The following is a 19,174-nucleotide window of genomic DNA, read 5'->3' on the forward strand; positions in this document are numbered from 1 at the left end:
AGAAAAACAAGGGAGGGGAAAAACAGGCTCTCCAGAGCCAGTTTGGGCTGAGGAAAAAGGGAGGAAAAAATGGGTAGGGTAGGCTATGGTGAAGATACACTATAGTCCCTTTTAAAAAAAATTTTTTTTTATACAGGGTCTTGCTATGTATTTCAGGTTGGTCCTGAACTTACCATGTATCCCAGACTGGTGATCTTCCTGCCTCAGTCTCCTGAGTGCTGGGGTTACAGGTGTGTGCACTATGTGTGGCCTCAGTGGGTCTTATTTTGTCTTCAATTTTCAACTGTTGGACAATAGACTTATTTTAAGATATAATGTAAAACCAGAAGGAAAAATAGTCATCCTTAGGATTTTTTTTCCTTGTTGTAGTAGTATGCCACATATTGTAAGACAGCAAAGACACAGCATATTGTTTATGTATGGAATCTCCAACTGAAAGAACTTTAGGACGGGGGCTAAAGGTATTTTTCAGAGATTCTGTTTTCTTTACAAAGACATTTTAAAATTGAAGTACAATCTATTTACAGTAAAATGCATAAGTCTTGGGTATATCGTTCTTTTGTGACAAATGCATGTATCTATGCAGCTATTTTCCTTTCAAGATGTGAAACATTTCCCCTTGACCGTGTTGTTTCTGCTTTAAAATAATTTTTCTGTAATTAGTGAAGCTGGTTGGGTCACACTTATAAGCTGTATCTGATAAAACAGTGCTGCAACTATTTAAATACTTTTACTGAGTGCTTACTCTGGTTCTCTTTCTATTGAACCCCAGGTCTCTCTCATGCTAAACACACTGAGCTACACCCCCAGTTCCTAGACTTTGCTACCTCCTTTTTTTTTTTTGAGACAAGGTCTTGGTGTAGGTAGTTCAGGCTGGCCTTGAACTTACTGTGATGTAACCCAGGCTGGCCTCAAACTTGTAATGTTCCCCCTGCCTCAGCCTCAGAGTGCTGGGATTACAGATGTGCACTACAATGTACAGCCTCTACTTTCTAATTATGGATAATTTAAAACAAAAGAATATGGGCAGTAATATAGAAAAACCTACCTCTTAACATTGATAGTTATCAACTCTTGTATCATTCTTTTCCACCTATGAACCTTAACCGCTGGTTCATGTTGAAATCCCAGACATTTCAAGCAGGTTTGACTTTTATCTGTCATGATTTGAGGCTGCATTCCTTTGACAGCCAAGGGGGAGAAAGTGCATTTTTTGCATTAGTGGAAGGAAAATGATGGAAAGGTATATTTAATACTATTAAAGAAAATCACATAGTTTCTGCTAAATCTAGATTGCTTTTGCAATCATACATCAGTTGATGAAGGGACTTTATTTTGAGAAATACGTTGTAGATGCCTTCATTGTGCAAACATCATAGTGGACTCACTTAAACCTAACCAGTATAGGTGAGGCCTCCCCAGGGCCTCTTGATGCAATCTAAATGTGGTAAACAGAAGATGTATGTGTTGTAGCATGGAATTCTGTGTTAACTGTGAACTTTCTGCTTTTATAAGTAGGAATGTAATCTAAAATAATGATAAAATAGAGTGCAATATGTAAGCAAGTGACAGTTTTATTTTTATCAAGCATTACATATTGTGCCTAGTTGAGCTGTATGTGTTTCATTCTTATACAACTGGCTGCACAGTAGGTTTATTATCACCAGCATCACAGGACTGTGTGAGCAAGCACTGTTGTGTGATGTTACTGTACCCACGGTGTCAGCAGGATGTTTGGCTTTCTCAGTTCCGGTATGACTTCGTAGGATCACCACCACTGAAATGCTATGCAGCATGTGACTTCATTTCATTTACATTTCTTGTTATTATATCTTATTAATGTCAATTGACTAATTTTATTTTCCATGTAAGAAACTGCACTTTTAAAATTTTTATTTTAATTGGTCCACATTTGCAGTGCATGATGATTACATTTATTATGGGGAGTTGATTCATTTATGCCCTCACCCCATGAAGAATTTGTGCTTTTAGGGAACTATTTTTTTCTTTTAACAAGGATCTGAAAAAGGATAATGAACTTTTTTCTGCGATGGGTCACCTTAGGTAGATTTGGGGGGCTTCTCCCTTGTTTTGTGGTTCTGGGGGTAGAGCCCAGGGCCCTGTGCATAGTAGGCCAGAGCTCTACCACTAAGGTACACCTCCAGCCCCCATCCCCTATTCTTAGTGCAAGTAGATTTTCCTAGAATGATCAGTGAAACAATTCTCACTGTGATAAGTTCTGTTTCTTAACATTGTGCCCTGCTTGTGTGGTGCCCTTAGTGCTTTTAGTTCAGCTGTGGCATAGACAAACAGTGCTTTATTCCCGAAAAGGTCCTTTTGGGACTCCTGTGGCACAGATGCCTAAGACTGTGTACTTTTCAGAAAGTATCGTTTCTCTGTCTGTGTTCTTCAGATTGAATAAGTTCATTTATCCAGTATACTAATCTTTTTCCTGCTCTTGAGCGCATATAGTGAGCCTTCCTCCCCTCAAAGAAAAGTATTTTGAAAGTTTTACTACTGATGCCTTGAGCATTTTCATAATTAATATAAAACCTTAAACATTTCTCTGATCTGTCCTTGGCAGTTGTTAATTGTCTTTTCTTAGGCAAATTGAGATTTTCCTGTTTGAATATTATTTTGATTTGTATATGACTCTGAGTGTTACATAAATTCTTGGGTTGTGTGGATAATTTTTTAGCAGATCTAGTTAGGTTCAGTTAGTCCTAATTCCTATAGAATGTGGTTCTGATATCAGTTCACTTTTCAGAATCTTGGCAGTCCTGTTACGCCTCTCACATAGCCAGGCTGATGCCCGGCAGATACTTCTTCGTTCAGTTCTCAGAGTCTTGAGTGTTGTGAGTAGGATCCGATCCACGCATGAACTCGGAAGTTCATGGCAGTGTTGTGGGGCTGCTTTCCTGTGATCTACTGAATGACTCCCCAGCTGCCTCTTTTCCTTCTGTGGCTCTAGAGGTAGGGCTTTAGTTAATTCTCTAATGTGCAGTGCGCTTTTGTGACTCCCTGACTGGGTAGAGGTTTATTATCTTCATCATTCTCAAAGAACCAGCTTTTGGTTTTGTAGGTTTTCTCTCTTTTTGTTTTTTTCTATTTGATTGACTCTTACCCTTATTATTCCTTCTGCTTCAAGTTTAATTTGCTTATTTTTCTAATTTCTTAAGGTAGAAGCTGAGATAATTTTTGAGAACTTTTTAATAGATTTTTTTCTGATTATTTTTACTGTTCTCTTGTTACTTTTCAGCAATTGAATTGTGATGTATCTTTGGGCTTTTGTCTGTCCAGCTTGAAGTTTGTTGAGATTTTTGATCTGTAGGTTCTTTTTCATAATTTGACAGTTTTTGATAATTTCCCCATGTTTGTCTTTATCCTATACCAGTGTTTTGTTTTTTGAGATGGGATCTTGCTATGTAGTTCAGGCTGGCCTTGAGCTTACTGTGTAACTCAGGCTGGCTGTGAACTTGTGGTGCTTTTGCTGGGGCCTCCTGAGTGTTGGGATTACAGGTGTGCACCAGTTCTTGGCCTGTCCTGCTGCTCTTGTTACATGTTTGCTCGACACTCTTATTAGACCACTTGATATTGTTTTGTTGGTCATGAGATTCTGTTCTTTTTTTTTTTTTAAGCAAAACATTTGATAGTTTTTTTGGGGGGTACGGGGATTAAACTCAGGACCTTATGCTGTGAGGCAGATGATGAAACCACTGAGGTAAATCCCCTGCCCTGTTGATACATTTTAGATATACATAATGATAACATTCATCATAGGGAATTTGTATCTGTACATGATGTATGATGTGTCTTGTTTCTTCTTTTCTTTATTATCCCCCTATTCAGTCCCTCATCCCCACCTTACGTATGTAAGCTTTGTTTCCATTTTTCCTTCTGTTTTCTTTTCTTTTTTCTTTCTTCCTCATCCCTTTCCTTCACCCTATGGGTCATGGGCCACCGTTTCCTGCCTGTTTGCATTTCTAGTCGTTCCCTGTCCCCCAGGTCTTTGGGTACAGTGGTCACTCTCATATTGGTATTGAATGCCTGCATCCTGTTACTTTCCTTAATTAAAAGGTTGGTTAATTTGTTTGCACAGGTGCTTGTTCTTTTCAAGATTTGTTTTTAAATTTTAGTAAAGGTGGGGCAAGGAGCCCTACTTGTAAGTAATGGGCCTCTGGCTGGGGATTTAGCTCAGTGCTTCTACTGCCTTCCTTATAAGTGCAAGGTCCCGAGTTCAATCTCTGGTACCGAAAAAAAAAAAGGAGATACTAAGTAATGGGCTTTCTGGGTTTTGCTGAATCCGGGAATGTTTAATGAAGTCTGTTCAGTTGCATATTGGCTCTCAGTTTCTACCATCTGTGTACAAACACCAGTGTTAGGCTCAGGCTTCTTGGTAGTTCTGTGCCTGGGTTTGACATCCCCCCGTCACACCAGGTGTCTATTAAACTCAGTGTCTTGTGTTTGCCAGGCAGACATGGTGCCACTGAATTAAATCCCCGGCCCTAGTAGACTTGCTGTGTATCTGTATGTCCGGTTTAACATTTAACCAAAGATGCCTGTGCAGATTTCTGAAGCTTCCTCTCTGTACAAGTCTGTCTTGTATGCTGCCTGCAAGTTGTAGCTATCCCAGCAGTTTCTCACTTGGATATGTGCTCAGATTTGAGAGACTGGAGCTGTGTGGGTCTCCCTCCATTCTGCTGTCTCGAAAATGCCTCTAGGCAGAAATGGAATTTTCTTGGGATCTAGCTTGCTTTCCCTTCTGAGAACAGTTGTGTGTTGGCTTTTGTCCAGCGGCTGAAAAGTTATTTTCATATTTACTTTCCAGTTTTATGCTTGGCGGGAGGCTGATCTACTACTATCAGTTATTCCTTTGCAGTTGAGAGCACAGGTCTCAGAGTGTGTAGTGCCAGAATTTAGTGCATGGCATTTTATTATCTGTTAGAACAATTCAGGCTGTTTTAATTACATCCTGTTTGCTATATTGTCTCTGTAGTAGAGTGTTAATATTTTAAATTTTAATTACTGCTGAAAGATAATAGTCCATAGTGTTTTAGAAACTATAATTTGGCACAACATATGCATGCCCATGTTATAGGCAAGAGGACGGATAAGAGTACTGTGGCATTCATTCTGTATCAAGGGAAATCTTCACCCACAAGTTTGAAATTTTAAGAAGAGTTTCAGTTGAAGAACTGTAGATTTTGTCATCACCCTCCTACCCACATCCCGCCAAGATTGAACTCAGGGTCTTGTATGTTCCTAGGAAAGTACTCTACCACAGAACTGTATACATTTTCAGCCTTTATTTTTTATTTCAAGACAGAATCGCACTAAGTTTTCCAGGCTGAACTTGAACATAATATATCATCCCTCTGTCTCAGCCTCCTGAGTAGCTTGGATTACAGACATGTGTCCTCATGCCTCGCTAGATTTGTACTTATATTTAATGTATTTTCAACATTTTTAAAAATTTTTATTTTTTGTGACAGATCTCCATTCGTAGTTCAGGCTGGCCCTGAACTCACTATGTAGCCCATGCTGGCCTCGAACTTGTGGAGATCCTCCTGCCTCAGCCTCCTGAGTGCTAGGATTACAGGTGTGCACCACCACATCTGGCTTAATGTATTTTTTAATTTAATTCTGTTGTACAGAATTAAGTATGTCTGTCTTCTATTCTTTTTTTTTGAGATGGGTCCTCACCATGTAGTTCAGGCTAGCTTTGAATTCATTATGTGGCCTAGGCTGGCCTCAAACTAGCAGCAATCCTCCTGCCTCAGCCTCCAGGGTACTGGAATTACAGGCCATGCCTGGCCACTATGTCAGTTTATAAAACTGATTCTAATGAAATGAATGTTAAATTTCTGCTTACACTATATTATATATGTATAAAAAAATTCCCTGAAAACATAGTTTAAGCCTATTGGCCTAGTTAAGAAGATTGCACTAAATAAAAATCTTGTCACTCTGGGTGTGGTGGTGTACATCTGTAATCCTAGCACTTCGGAAGGCAGCTATGCTAACCACTATACCACCAACGCACCCATGCTAGCACTTTGGAAATTGAAGTAGCTGAAGCAAAAGTTCAAGTCTTGCTCAGGGAATTTAGTGACTAGCAAGACCTTGTCTCAAGTATTTAAAAGAACTAAGCATGTACCTTAGTGCAAAGGTCTTGAGTTCAGTCCTCAGCACGGAGGTGGGGTGGAGACTTAATGCTATTTCTGTCATATAGTTCTGTAGCATAAATTCAGGGATTTGTATTCTACTTTTTTTAATTAAAAAATTTTTTTGGTATCAGGGATTGAACTTGGGACCTTGTGCTTATGAAGCAGGTGGTGGAACCACTGAACTAAATCCCCAGCCCAGGGGTTTTAAAAATTAGTAAATAAATCTTTTTCATTGTTCTTTTTTCCCTCCCACGTTTTTTGTTTGTTTGTTTGTTTTTGTTTGTTTTGTTTTGTGTTTTAGGTACTGGAGCTCAAACTCAGTCCTTGTGCTTGTAAGGCAGGTGGTGGAACCACTTAGCTAAATCCCAGGCCCTTTCCCACTTTTTGAGATGGTCTTGTGTAGTCAGACTGACCTTGAACTTGATGTGTAGACCAGGCTGGCCTGAACTCACAGGGATCCTCCTGCCTCAGCCTCCCAAGTGCTGGAATTACAGGCATGTGTCACCATACTGGCTCTGTTTTTGTTTGAGTTAGGGTCTCACTGTATAGTCTAGGCTGGTGTTAAACTTGTTATATAGCCCAGGCTGGCCTCAGACTTGAGCTCTTCCTGGTTTAACCTCTAGAGTGCTGGAATTACAGCTATGTGCCACCATTCCTTAACCATTTTAAGTGTGCATTGTCATAACATTAAGTATATTCATATTGTTGTGTAGTCAGTATCATCTATCTTTAGAACTCTTCATTTGCAAAACGAAAAAGATTTTAACCCATTAAACAGTTCCGTTTCCCTATCTCCAGCCTGGAAACCAACCACCATTATACTTTGTCTTAGGCATTTGATCATTTTATGTCATGTAAGTGAAATCATACATTACAGGTTTTTTTGTGTGTGTGTAAACCTGGCGGGGGTGGTGGTGGTACTGGAAATTGAATCTAGGGCCTTCACACTGTGCTACATCCTAGCTGTATCTTTTGCGACAGGTTTTCATTGAGAAGCCAGGTTGCCCAGTCTGGTCTTGAATTTGTTATCTTCCTGCCTCACCCTAGCAGAATGTTGGGAATCACAGTTTTGTACCACCACACGCCGGTGACTGGTATGCGTCACTTAGGGTGATGTTCTGACAGTGTATTCATGTTGTAGGCTATTGATGAGTTTCCTTATGGTTTATATCCTGAATAATAATCTATGCTTATGGGTACCACATTTATCTTTTTATTCATTGATATACTCATGAGTTTCTTCCATCTTTTAGCTATTTTGAATAATTCTGCCATGAGCATAGATGCATAAATCTGTGAGACTTTATTTATTTATTTTGAGTATATGCTCAGGTTGGAATTGCTGGATCATATAAATCTTTTTTAATTTTTGGGAGGGAATTGCCATACTGTTTTCCTCAGTGGCTCTGTCATTTACATTCTCATTAACAGTATCTGTCCTTGCTAACACTTGTTATTTTGTTTTTTCAAGTGCTGGGGCTCAAACCGAGGGGCTCATGTGGGATAGGTGAGCATTTTAATTATACCACTGAACTTTGCATGGTCCTTTTTTAAATAGTGCAAACTAATGGGTATGAGGTGGTATCTTATAGTTCTAATTTATTTTTGTAAGTATGAATGTTTGAGCAACATTTCGTGCTTAGTGGCCATTTGTGTATCTTTCAAGATAAGTATTCAGTCCTTTCCCTGTTTTTTTTCCTTTCTTCATTTTTGAATTTTTTGTTGTTGAATCTTAGAAGTTCTTTATTCTGAATATTAGTCCTTTAATTAGGTAGAAGGGTTCTCTGCGTTACCTTTTTACCCTGTCGATAGTGTCTTTTGGTGTACAAAAACTTTAAATTTTTATGAAGTCCAGTTTGTTTACTTTTATCGTTGCTCATGCTAAATCCAATGTTGTGAATCTTTGGCCTTAGATTTTCTTTTGAAAGTATTACAGTTTTTGGTCTTACAGATCAAGACTTTGACTTAATTTTTATGTATGGTATTAGGTAAACATCTATTTTCATTATTTTGAGTGTAAATATCTAGGTTTCTTAGCACCATTTGTTGAAAATACTATCTTTTGTGATTTCAGTAGGGATTATTTTAAGCTTAGAGACTTGGGAGTAATATCAAGTCCATGAGGTTGTCTTTCCATTTGTTTATGTCTTTAATTTCTGAAATAGTTTTGTGGTTTTTTTCTTTTTTCTTTTTGGTACCAGGGATCGAACTCGGGTCCTTGTGCTTGCGAGGTAGGTGGCGGCACCACTGAGCTAACTCCTAGGCCCGTTTTGTAGGTCTTTCATTGCACAAAATTTTCATCATTCTAATTCCCAGTATTTTATCCTTTTGTATGTTATAAAAGAAATAACTTTCTTAATTTTGCTTTTATGATTGCTTATTTTTAGTGTGTGGAAATACAACTTTTTTTTTTTTTTTTTTTGCGGTACTGGGGATAGAACTCAGGACCTTGAGCTTGCTAGGCAGGCGCGGCACCACCGAGCTACATCCCCAGCCCTACAACTCATTTTTTTGTTGACACTTACATATTGCTGCTTCCAATTTATTTTAACAGATTTTTTTATGGAATCTTAGGGTTTTGTAGATATAAAATCTTATCTGAAAGAGATAATTTTACTTTTCTTTCAATTAGGATGCTATTTGTTTGTTGTTGTTGCTTAATTCCTCTAGCTAGGACTTCTAGAGTTATTTTGAACAGAAGAGATGGAAGTGGGCATCCTTGCTTATTCTTTTTTTTTTTTTTTTAAGATGGTGAAAATAACGTGTATTTAAAATTAGCCAGCTGGACTCAGTTTAGATGATCCCAATTTTGTTGGCAACATCCAAAGCATCATAATGAGGAGCCAGTCGAACACAAGCCTTCTTCTCTCCATCAGGCCTAATTGGGGTACTGACTTTGGCCATGTCAATGTCATAGAGCCTCTTCACAGCTTGTTTGGTCTGGTGCTTGTTGGCCTTGACATCCACAATGAGCACAAGTGTGTTGTTGTCCTCTATCTTCTTCATGGCTGCCTCTGGTCAGGGGAAACTTGATGATGGCATAGTGGTCAAGCTTGCTTCTCCTGGGGCGCTCTTCCGAGGGTATTTGGGCTGCTGCTGGACCGCAGCGTCTTGGGACGGTGGGAGGTGGGTGATGTGCGGATCTTCTTCTTTTTGTGGCTGTGGATGCCTTTCAGCACAGCTTTCTTGGCTTTCAGAGCTTTTGCTTTTGCTTCAGCTTTGGGTGGGGCAGGAGCTTCCTTCGGTGCCATCTTGGTAAAAAGGGCCTCATCCTTGCTTATTGTTGCTCTTAGAGAAAAAGCTTTCAGTTTTTGGAGATAGATTTTGTCAGTTTCCTGATTGTGAGACATAATACCTGACACGTGTAACTTGAAGAAAGGTTTATTTTATTTGTTATTAATTTAATTTAATTTTATCTCATCTCCCCCCTCAAGTTCCCTCCCCTCCCTGTGTACAAAAGCTTTGTTTCCACTTTGTCTTTCTACTTTCATTTTTTTCTTGTTACTTCCTTCCCTTGTTCCCTTTCCCATTTTCTTCCCATTTCCCAATATCCATTATACATTTCAGTCCTTACTTCCACATTTAGTTTCTCACACCAGAGAAGCAATTCAGTATTTAAACACCTTTGTCTGATTTATTTCACTTAAGAGCATGGTCTCAGGGTCCATCCATTTAGCTATAAATGTCTAAAGCTCACCCTTCTTTATGACAGAGTAGTACTCCACTGTATTAAAAGACCACATCTTCTTTATTCACTTACCAGTTGATGGGCATTGGCTGTTTCCAATATTTAGCTATTACAAACTGTGCTGCTGTAAACCTGGGTGTGCATATATCATTATGGTATGATGCCCTTAATTCTTTCAGAAAGATACCAGTAAGAGATATCTGGGTCAAATGGATCCTCTAGCTTTAGCTCTTTGAGTATCTCCACACTGATTTTTCACAGTGGTTGCCCCAGTCTACACTCCCACCAACAGGGGAGAAGGGTTTCTTTTCCCTCACAGCCCCTCTAGCATTTGTCATTGATTTCTTTCTTTTTTCATTAATTTTTTGGGTCCTTTTTAGATATACGATACAGTTACATTTATTATTGGGATTTTGTACCTTTACATGATGTATCTTGGTTCCCATTTTTTCCCCAACCCCTGCCTTCCCTTCGCCCCCTCCACCCTTCCCTATGTTACTGATTTCTTGATAGCAGCCATTCTTTGTGGAGATGGAATCTCAACATTATTTTAATTTGCATTTCATGAATGTTGGTTTTTAATTTTCATGTGGTAAACTCAGTTGTTTGACACCAGTCACATTCCTCAGAGAAAAACATCCTAAAATTCATATGAGACTAAAATCAAAAGCAGTTCTGGGCAACAGTTCTGGGGTATTATCATCCCAGACTTTAAGTTATGGTCTTGGACTTTAAAGAGCACGGTCTTGGAAAAAAACAGATTTGAGAATCAGTGGAATAGACCAGAAGATGCAGAAACAACTCCCAAGCACACTCAGCTACCTTATTTTTGACAAAGGGGCCAAACACCTTCACTGTAGGAAAGGCAGATTTTAACAGATGGTACTCTTAAAACTGGCCATCCACATGTCACAGATCAAACCTTGATTGATATATCTTACCTTCCACTAAACTGAAATTGAGATGGATCAAATATTAAAACAGAAACACCGAGGCTGAGGATTTAGCTCAGTGGTTCTGCTACCTGCACAAGGTCCTGAGTTCGATCCCCGGTAACAAAAACAAAACAAAACAAAACAAAAACCTAAACAGTAGCACTTAATCTTACTAGAAGATAGAATAAGTGAAAGTTTTCTCTTCCTCCTCTCTCTGTTTGTTTTGAGACAAGGTCACGCTTTGTAGTGCAGGCTAGTCTTGAACTGTTGTGTAGCCCAGGCTAGCTTTCAGCTCTCGTCAATCCTCAACTTCGGCTCTCTGTCTTTCTTGATTTTTTGAAAGGTCTCGCTGTGTAATTCAGGCTGGACTTGAACCTACTTCAGAGGCCAGGCTGTTGTGGAATTTGCAGCAGTGCTCCTGCTTCAGCCTCCCAACTCCTGGGATTAACAGACATGGGTCACCTCGTCTGGCTAGAATAGGTAAAACTCTTGCAAACTTAGGTATAGGCAAAGACTTGTGAACAAAGACCCGATAGCCCAGGGAATATTACAAAGAGTCGACAAATGGGATCACATTAAGTTAAAAAGCTTTGGCACAGCAAAGGAAACTCAATAGAGTGAAGAGACAACCTACAGTATGGAAAAAAATTTTGACAGCTACTCTTCAGAGGAATAATATCTAGAATATATAAAGATATATTTAAAAAGTTAGGCCCCTCCCAATTTAAAGACCCAGTCCAAAAATGAGCACCTGAATAGACACTTCCAGATGAAGAAGTACAAAATGACCAATAAGTAAATGAAAAAATGCTTACCATTGCTGGCCACTCAAGAAATGCAAATTAAAACAGCACTGAGGTTGGGCATGGTGGTTCCTGCCTGTAATTCCAGCTCTTGGAAGGCTGAGACAGGAGTATCGCTGTGAGTTCGAGGCCAGCCTGGACAGCACTGAGATTCCATTTCACTCCAGAAAGAAATGGCTATCATCAAGAAATCTATGACTAACAAATGTTTTCAAGGCTGAGAAAAGGAACCTTTCTCTGTCAGTGGGAATGTAAGTTCATACAACACCATGGAAATCAGTATGGAGATTGCTCAAAAAACTATAAAGCTAGAAGTTCCATTTGACCCAACAGTTCTCCTTCTAGGTTTCTTCCTGAGTTAAAGTCATCATACCGCAGTGATACGTGCATACCACGTTTATAGCAGCAGAACTTTTAATAGCTAAATCTTGGAAACAGCCCACATGCCTATCAACAGATGAATGGATAAAGAAAATGATACTCATACACAATGAAATACTACTCTGCCATAAAGATAAACTTGGGACATTTTTGGTAAATGAACACACCTTGAGACTATAACCCTAAATGAAATAAATCAAACTCACTTTTAAGTTTAAATATCGTATCACATTGTTTCTCTTGTGTGGGAAACACAAAGTATAAACAATGTGCAAAATAGAGAATAGATATGAGGAAGTAGGGAAAACTTGTCCAAATGGGGAGGGGAGGAAGGGAAATGGGATTTAAAGGAAAAAGAGAAAAAACATTGAAGAAAAAAGTGGAAATAGAGCTTTTGCAAATAGGGAGAAGAGGAGGGAAGGGGGGAAAAGGGATAAACCTGAAAAGGAATTGAGATGTGTTGTGTACTTACACAAATCCCCCATGATGAATGTATCATTGTGTGCTACAAACATTACTCATTTTTTAAAAAACTCATTTATTTGAGAGGATTACCCAATTGGTTAAGCTTATTTTCTCACTTTATTTTTGACATTTTAATTGTCCATTTAATTATAAAATGGTAAGTAAAGACAAGGTAAGATTTGTTGAGTAGATCTTTTTAAAAATTAGAACTTCTTGGTGTCAATAACCTTTGTGCTGATAATATTTAATACAGTTCCTGTATGTAGCAGAGTTGTTAGCCAAGGGCCAGAGGGTAGAATGGTAGTCTTAAGTTTTGCCACTAACTAGGTTTGTAATCTCCGGCAAATTGCTCATTTTCTTAATTTTACCTCTGTACAATAAGGGTTGAACTTTCTGTGTGTCTAGTTCATAGGATTGCTGTGAAGATTAAATAAACAAGTTAGTGTGAAATCCCTTTGAAAAGTGTGCTGCTGTGAACAAATATAAGGGGTTTTCAATCAGACCTTGAAAAACTACCGGAATCCTGAATTTTAAAATTCACCTATGCAAAGTAAAGTTACATTGTACAAATCAAGTGTATCAGTATTTGTCTTATATGCTAATATGAAATGTATTCATGCAAACTCATTGGCACAGTAGAGTAAACTTTAAGTTATAGATTAAATTTTTCTTGTTAAAAAATCAGTGTTTAATAGCATTTGTCTCTGCAATAAAATTATAAGTTAATTTTTTTTGTTTTTTAAAAAGCTTTCTAAAAGGTCAAATATTACTTGTAAACACAAGTAATTTAATGTTATCTATTTTATTTGTTTGTTTATTTATTTTCCTGGTACTGAGGATCTAACTCAGGACCTTGTGCTTGCAAGGCAGGTGCGGCGTGCCACTGAGTCAGATCCCCAGACCATCTGTGTTATTTTTAACATTTAAAAAATTCTCAGTACTATAATCGAGGGGTAATTCAAGTGGTTAAAGGGTGTAGGGTTTTTGTTTTTGCTTTTCTTTTTTTAACAGTGTTTTGCTCTGTAATTCAGGCTGGCCTTGAATTTGTAGGGATCTTTCTGACTCAGCCTACTGAGTCCTGGAATTGCAGGTCTGCACCACCACCCCAGGATAAAGTGGTTTAAGTGTAATTGCTGTGTGGATCCAGATTGTCTGGATTCCAGTCTTTCTTCTATTACTTAATATCTGTTAGATCCAGAACAAATTATTTAATATCTCTGGATCTCTATTACGTTACCTCATGTAAAATGAGGATAAGAATGTCTGTTTTAGGGCCGGGGATTTATCTCAGTGGTTCTGCCGCCAGCCTTGCAAGTACAAAGTCCCAAGTTCAATCCCTGGTATCAAAACAAAAACAAAAACAAAAACACACAAAAAAAACAAAAAAAGAATATCTGCTTTGTACCAGTAGGATTCAATGAATCTCCTATAAAGCATGTAGCATAGTGCCTACCACTCAGAAAATGCTTGTAAGTGTGAATTATTATTACTAGGAGTTTTTTTTAATGTCTTTTTCAGATGATTGATCTCTATGATACAAGGATTCTTTTTAATCTCAGCAATGTACTATATAAGATTACTTAAACTGGGTGTAGTGGCACAAGCCTGTGATCCCAGCACTTGGGAGGCTGAGGCAGGAGGATCTCTGTGAGTTGGAGGCTAGCTTGGACTACATAGTGAGACCCATGTCTAAAAATAAAAGAAAGATTACATAACTGGTTTTATTGTCTGGACTGAGTATTTGAAACCACAGCTGTTTGTTTCATTACAGTGGCAGTCTTTTTTCCTATTTTATTAATTCTTTGAAGTAAAGTTTTCACAGTGTGTCTGTTACATAAAAATTACCTGGGATGTAATGCTAGGACTTTGATACTGACTGATTGGATTTCGTGATTTTTTTACTGACACTTTATACCTTGATACTTTGTGTCAGACAACTGACTCTCTGTAACCTTGAGTTGCAGTTCTAAAGATTCACCAACCACAGATCAAAATATTCTGGGCAGGAAAATTGCATCTGTACTGAAATGTACAGACTTTTTTCTTGTCATTGTTCCCTGAGCAATGCCACATACCAGTAATGTAGAGATATCTAGTGATCTAGAGATGCTTTAAAGTATATAGGAAGATGTATGTAAGTGATGCGTAAGTACTACACTTTTGTGTACGTGGAACTTGAGCGTCACTATCCGTGGAACCAGTCTTGAGTAAATACCAAGGTACCATTGTATATATGAAATTGCTTTGGTATAATTCAAGCCTCTGTCGTGAAAGCCATTGATAGAATATCAAAGTGGATTTATAATTACTGCTAGTTTAGGCATGTCATTAATTTTGGATGTTTTTGACATTGTAATTTTTTGCAATCTGTTATTAATCTTATTAATTTCTTTTCCTATCATATTTTTGTTGGACATATATTGAGATTGGGGTTGTTAGATTAAATGATGTGTATATGGTCGGTTATTTTCATTAGCTACTGTCAAACAGTACTTTAAAAAAATTGACTTTATTGAGGTTTGTTTGTTTGTTTGTTTGTTTGTTGGTACTGGGATTGACTCAGGACCTTTGGCTTGTGAGGCAGGCACAGTGCCACTGAGAATTGCCGGCCTGAGGTATACTTTGGTTTTTTTTTTTTTTTTTTTTTTTTTTTTTATTGAACTCGGGTTCAGCCTGCAAGGCAGGCCACCGAACCGCTGAGCTAAATCCCCGGCCCTTACTTTGGTTTTTTTTTGAGGCAGGATCTCACTATGTAGTTGAGACTGACCTGGAACTTACTATGTATCTCAGGCTGGTCTCAAACTCACAGTGATCCTCCTGCCTCAGCCTCCCGAGTGCTGGGATTACAGGCGTGCGCCACCACGCCTGGCTTTATACTTTTTTAAAGTATATTTTTAGGGCTGGGGATTTAGATCAGTGGTGCTGCTGCCTGCCTCACAAGCGCAGGGACCCGAGTTTGATCCCTGGTACCAAAAAGAAAAAGTATATTTTTATTAGTGCCTATTAATTTTACAAAATACTGGGTTTCAGTGTGGTATTTCCACACATGGATATATTTTGTTCCCGTTCATGCGCCTTATCACCTACCCTCTGTTCTTCCTGTCTTCCCCCTATTTTCTTCCTCTTGCCTAATAGTAGTCTTTTTTCTGCTTTCATTTCATCTTTTTAAGATCCTACATATTAGGGAAAACAAGTGATATTTGTCTTTCTGAAATGGACTTATTTTGCTTAACATGATGATCTCCATTTTCTTAAAAGTGATATAATTTTGTTGTTTAGGGCTTAATAATACTCTGCTAGTGTACCGCTTTTTTATCCATTCATAAGTTGCATCTTGGCTGCTTCCACCCCATCCCACTCCCTATTCTCACGAGCAGTTATTGTTTTTTGTATTCATGATAGCCATTCTGAATGGGTGCAGTGAAATCTCAGTGTAGTTTTAATTTGCACTTATCTAATGGCTGAAGATGTTGAACATTTTTTCATATACTCATTGGCCATTTGTACTGCTTTTGAGAAGTATATTTTTAATTCCTTTTTCCCCACTATTGATTGGGCTTTTTGAATTTTTAGTGGTTACATTTTTTGAGTTTTTCATATATTCTAGATGTTAATCCTCTACCAGAACATGAGCTGTGAAAAATTTCCTTCCATTCTGTAGGCTCTCTTCACTGTTTCCCATACAGAAAATTTTTCTCTTTGATATTTTTTCTTATCCCTTTTTTCCTTTCCCCTTTCCCCCTCTCTTGTTTTACAGAAATTTAGTTTTGTTTTTTTTCCTTTGTACCAGGGACTGAACTCAAGACCTTGCACTTGCAAGGCAGTCGCGGTGCCACTGAGCTATATCCTCAGCCCCAGAAATTTTAAAATGTGATGACTTTTCACTTGTTGATGCTTATTTCTTGTGCTGCTGGAGTTCTATTCAGGAAGTCTTTGCCTGTGCCTTTAGTTTCAAGTGTTTCCTTTGTATTTTCTTCTAGCAGTTCTAAACTTAACAGGCTGCATTTAGAAGCCTCTGATCCCTTTGAATTGATTTGTGTACAAGGATCTCTTTTCAGTCTTCTACATATGGATATCCAGTTTTCCCAGTAACCTTTGTTAAAGAGGCTGTCTTTTCCTCCTATGTATGTTTTTGTTTGCTTATGTTTTTTGTGTTTGTTTTTTTTTTTTTACTATGTGTTTTGACTCCTTTGTCAAGAATCAGACAGCTGTAGTTGTGTTTATTTCTGTGTTCTCTGTTTTAGTCCGTTGTTTGGTGTTTCTTGTTCCAGAACCATGCTATTTTGTTTACATGGTTTTTAGTATAATTTGAAATCAGGTATTGTGATGCTCCAACTTGCTTTTTTTGTTTAGGATTGCTTTGGATATTCTGGATCTTTTGTTTTTCCAAATGCATTCTAGGATTGTTTTTTCTAGTTCTGTGAAGTTTGTCATTGGAATTTTGATGGAGTTTGCATCGAATCTGTAGATTACCTTTGCTCATGCAGCCGTTTTAGCAGTACTAATTCTGCCCATCAGTAAGCATGTGAGGTCTTTACTCCACCTACTGTCATCTTCAGTTTCTTTCTTATTTTATTTTTTAAATTTTTATTTTATTTATTTATTTTTTAAACTTTACAGTTTCTTGATTCTGTGATTTTCATTGTACAAGTCTTTCCCATCCTTGGATATATTGATTCCTAGGTATTTTATTATTATTATTATTATTTTAACGCTGTTGGGAATGGAATTGTTTCCTGATTTCTTTCTCAATTAATTCATTGTTGGTGTATAGAAAGCTGTTAATTTTTTAATGTTTATTTTGTATCCTGCAAGCTGTACATTTTATACTATAAAATTCCTTCAGTGGAACAGTTTTTTCAAAATGAATGAGCTAGTTTTCACTCCTAAAACTGTAAGAGTTGAGTTACTTCATGACTTTATTATCTAGTTTAATGGTGTGATGTTTCAATGTAAATACCTTTAATGTGCTTATTAGCTATCAGGAAAACCTCCTTTGGTGTTTGTTAAAGACCCTTGCCCAATTTTTTATTGGGCTGCCTGCCTTATTGTTACTGATTCATAGGGGATTTAAAAATATAATCTGCATATTAGGTTTTTGTGGGACATACTTATTTTAAATATATTCTCCCAGGCTTCCTTTATACCCATTGTTGAACATTTAAGGTTTTCTCCTTAAGGAATCTTGCCTACCTAATATAATGATATTTTTCTAGTTGTGTAGGTTTTTTGTTTTGTTTTTTGTTTTTTGCTAGCAGCCATTTTTCACTTTGATTTTTATATTATAATTTTGAACTTTTATTTTTAGATATGTGGTGTTTTAGAGTTGTACTTTAAAAAAATTTTTATATCATGAGTCTTCTAATTTATTTTTTTATTTTTACATTTTCTTTTGCAGCTTTTGTTACTGTGCCTTCCAGTTCACTGATGATTTCTCTTCTAAAGTATGATCTACTTTTAATATTATCTGGTGAAATTTTCATTTTATTTTATTTTTTTAATTTTTATTTTAAATGGTGTATTTTCATCCATATATGAGGTGGTTCCTATTTATTTATTTATTTATACTTGTTTATTTTTTCCTCATTGAGTTTATTGGTACATTTTAGGGATACAGTACAGTTACATTCATCATTAGGATCTTGTACCTTTACATGGCAGGTCTTGGTTCTCATCTTTTCCCCTTGTCCCTGCCCTCCCTTCACCCCTCCTACCCTCCCCCTTTACAAACACTTCATTTCCATTTTTTTCATTTTCTCATATTTTTTTCTTTTCTCTTAATAGCTTTCCCCTATCCTTCCCATTTTCCCTACACCTTTAGCCCCTTTCTTCCTATTTCACATTGTCCATTGTATCATTAGGATATTATGTACTATTATAGTTTATTCACACCAGAAAAACTATTCAGTATTTACACATTTGTGACTTATTTATTTCGCTTAGGAGTATATCCTCAATATGTATCCATTTTCTTATGAATGAATGAATCTAATTTCTCTCTCTCTCGTTTTTTTTTTTAAGATAGTCATTTTGACTTTAATTTAATAATTCCATTATTTTCTTACTATTTCTCCTTCTGTGGGTTATATTTTCCAGCTTCTTAGCTTTTTTAGAAACTTTTCCCTCCATCTCTTCATACCCCCTTCTCTTTTCCTTTTACATGTTTTGTTTTTTCTGGGAGATGAGGTCTCTATGTAGCCCATGCTGGCCTTGAACTTAGAATTTTCTGCCTGAATCTCCTCAGGGCAGGAATTGCAAACTTGTGCCATCATTCCGTTTGTTGTGTAGAAACTATCAGATGTTCTATTTCAACAGATTTTAAGTAATTTTATTGGGTGTAGCGGTCTTTAAAAAGTGTTAGACTTTGTTGTGTAGACAGTGAAGATGTGTTACTGTTGGACCCTTTTGGTTTCTTTGGGTGGGTCTGGAGCAACACTGCAGGGTTGGTTTATGCCTGCTGTGTAAGCATGCTCTTTATGCATTGATTTCTGTGTTTCATGGCTGACGTGCCGTTGTGATGGGTTGAAACTGAGCCTTACATGGGCCCAGAGAGCTATTGAACTTAGTACTTTCTGGCCATTCTTTTATCTGGCTTTATGAAGTTTCACCCTAAGGACACAAGAGTTAGTAATAGTAGTTTTCAGCAATGGACACAGGAATCCTTGGCAGCCTTCTGGATCTTTCCCTGGTAGTGTTGTTATTTTTAGCACTCTTCCTTCCCGAGTTCCCCAGCCT

The 19,174-nt window shown here is 37.5% G+C and overlaps 1 protein-coding gene and 1 pseudogene across 3 annotated transcripts in view; one reads left to right on the plus strand and one right to left on the minus strand.

The window, feature by feature from the left end:
- Positions 1 to 19,174, plus strand: part of Naa15 (N-alpha-acetyltransferase 15, NatA auxiliary subunit) — an 83,685-nt gene that overhangs the window by 16,792 nt on the left and 47,719 nt on the right. The gene's annotated exons all lie outside the window — the stretch shown is intronic.
- Positions 8,930 to 9,418, minus strand: LOC104870576 (annotated as a pseudogene).

The sequence above is a fragment of the Fukomys damarensis genome, unplaced genomic scaffold (assembly GCF_012274545.1).
Source record: "Fukomys damarensis isolate Sample0158 unplaced genomic scaffold, DMR_v1.0_HiC HiC_scaffold_38, whole genome shotgun sequence".
Taxonomy (NCBI): Eukaryota; Metazoa; Chordata; class Mammalia; order Rodentia; family Bathyergidae; genus Fukomys; species Fukomys damarensis.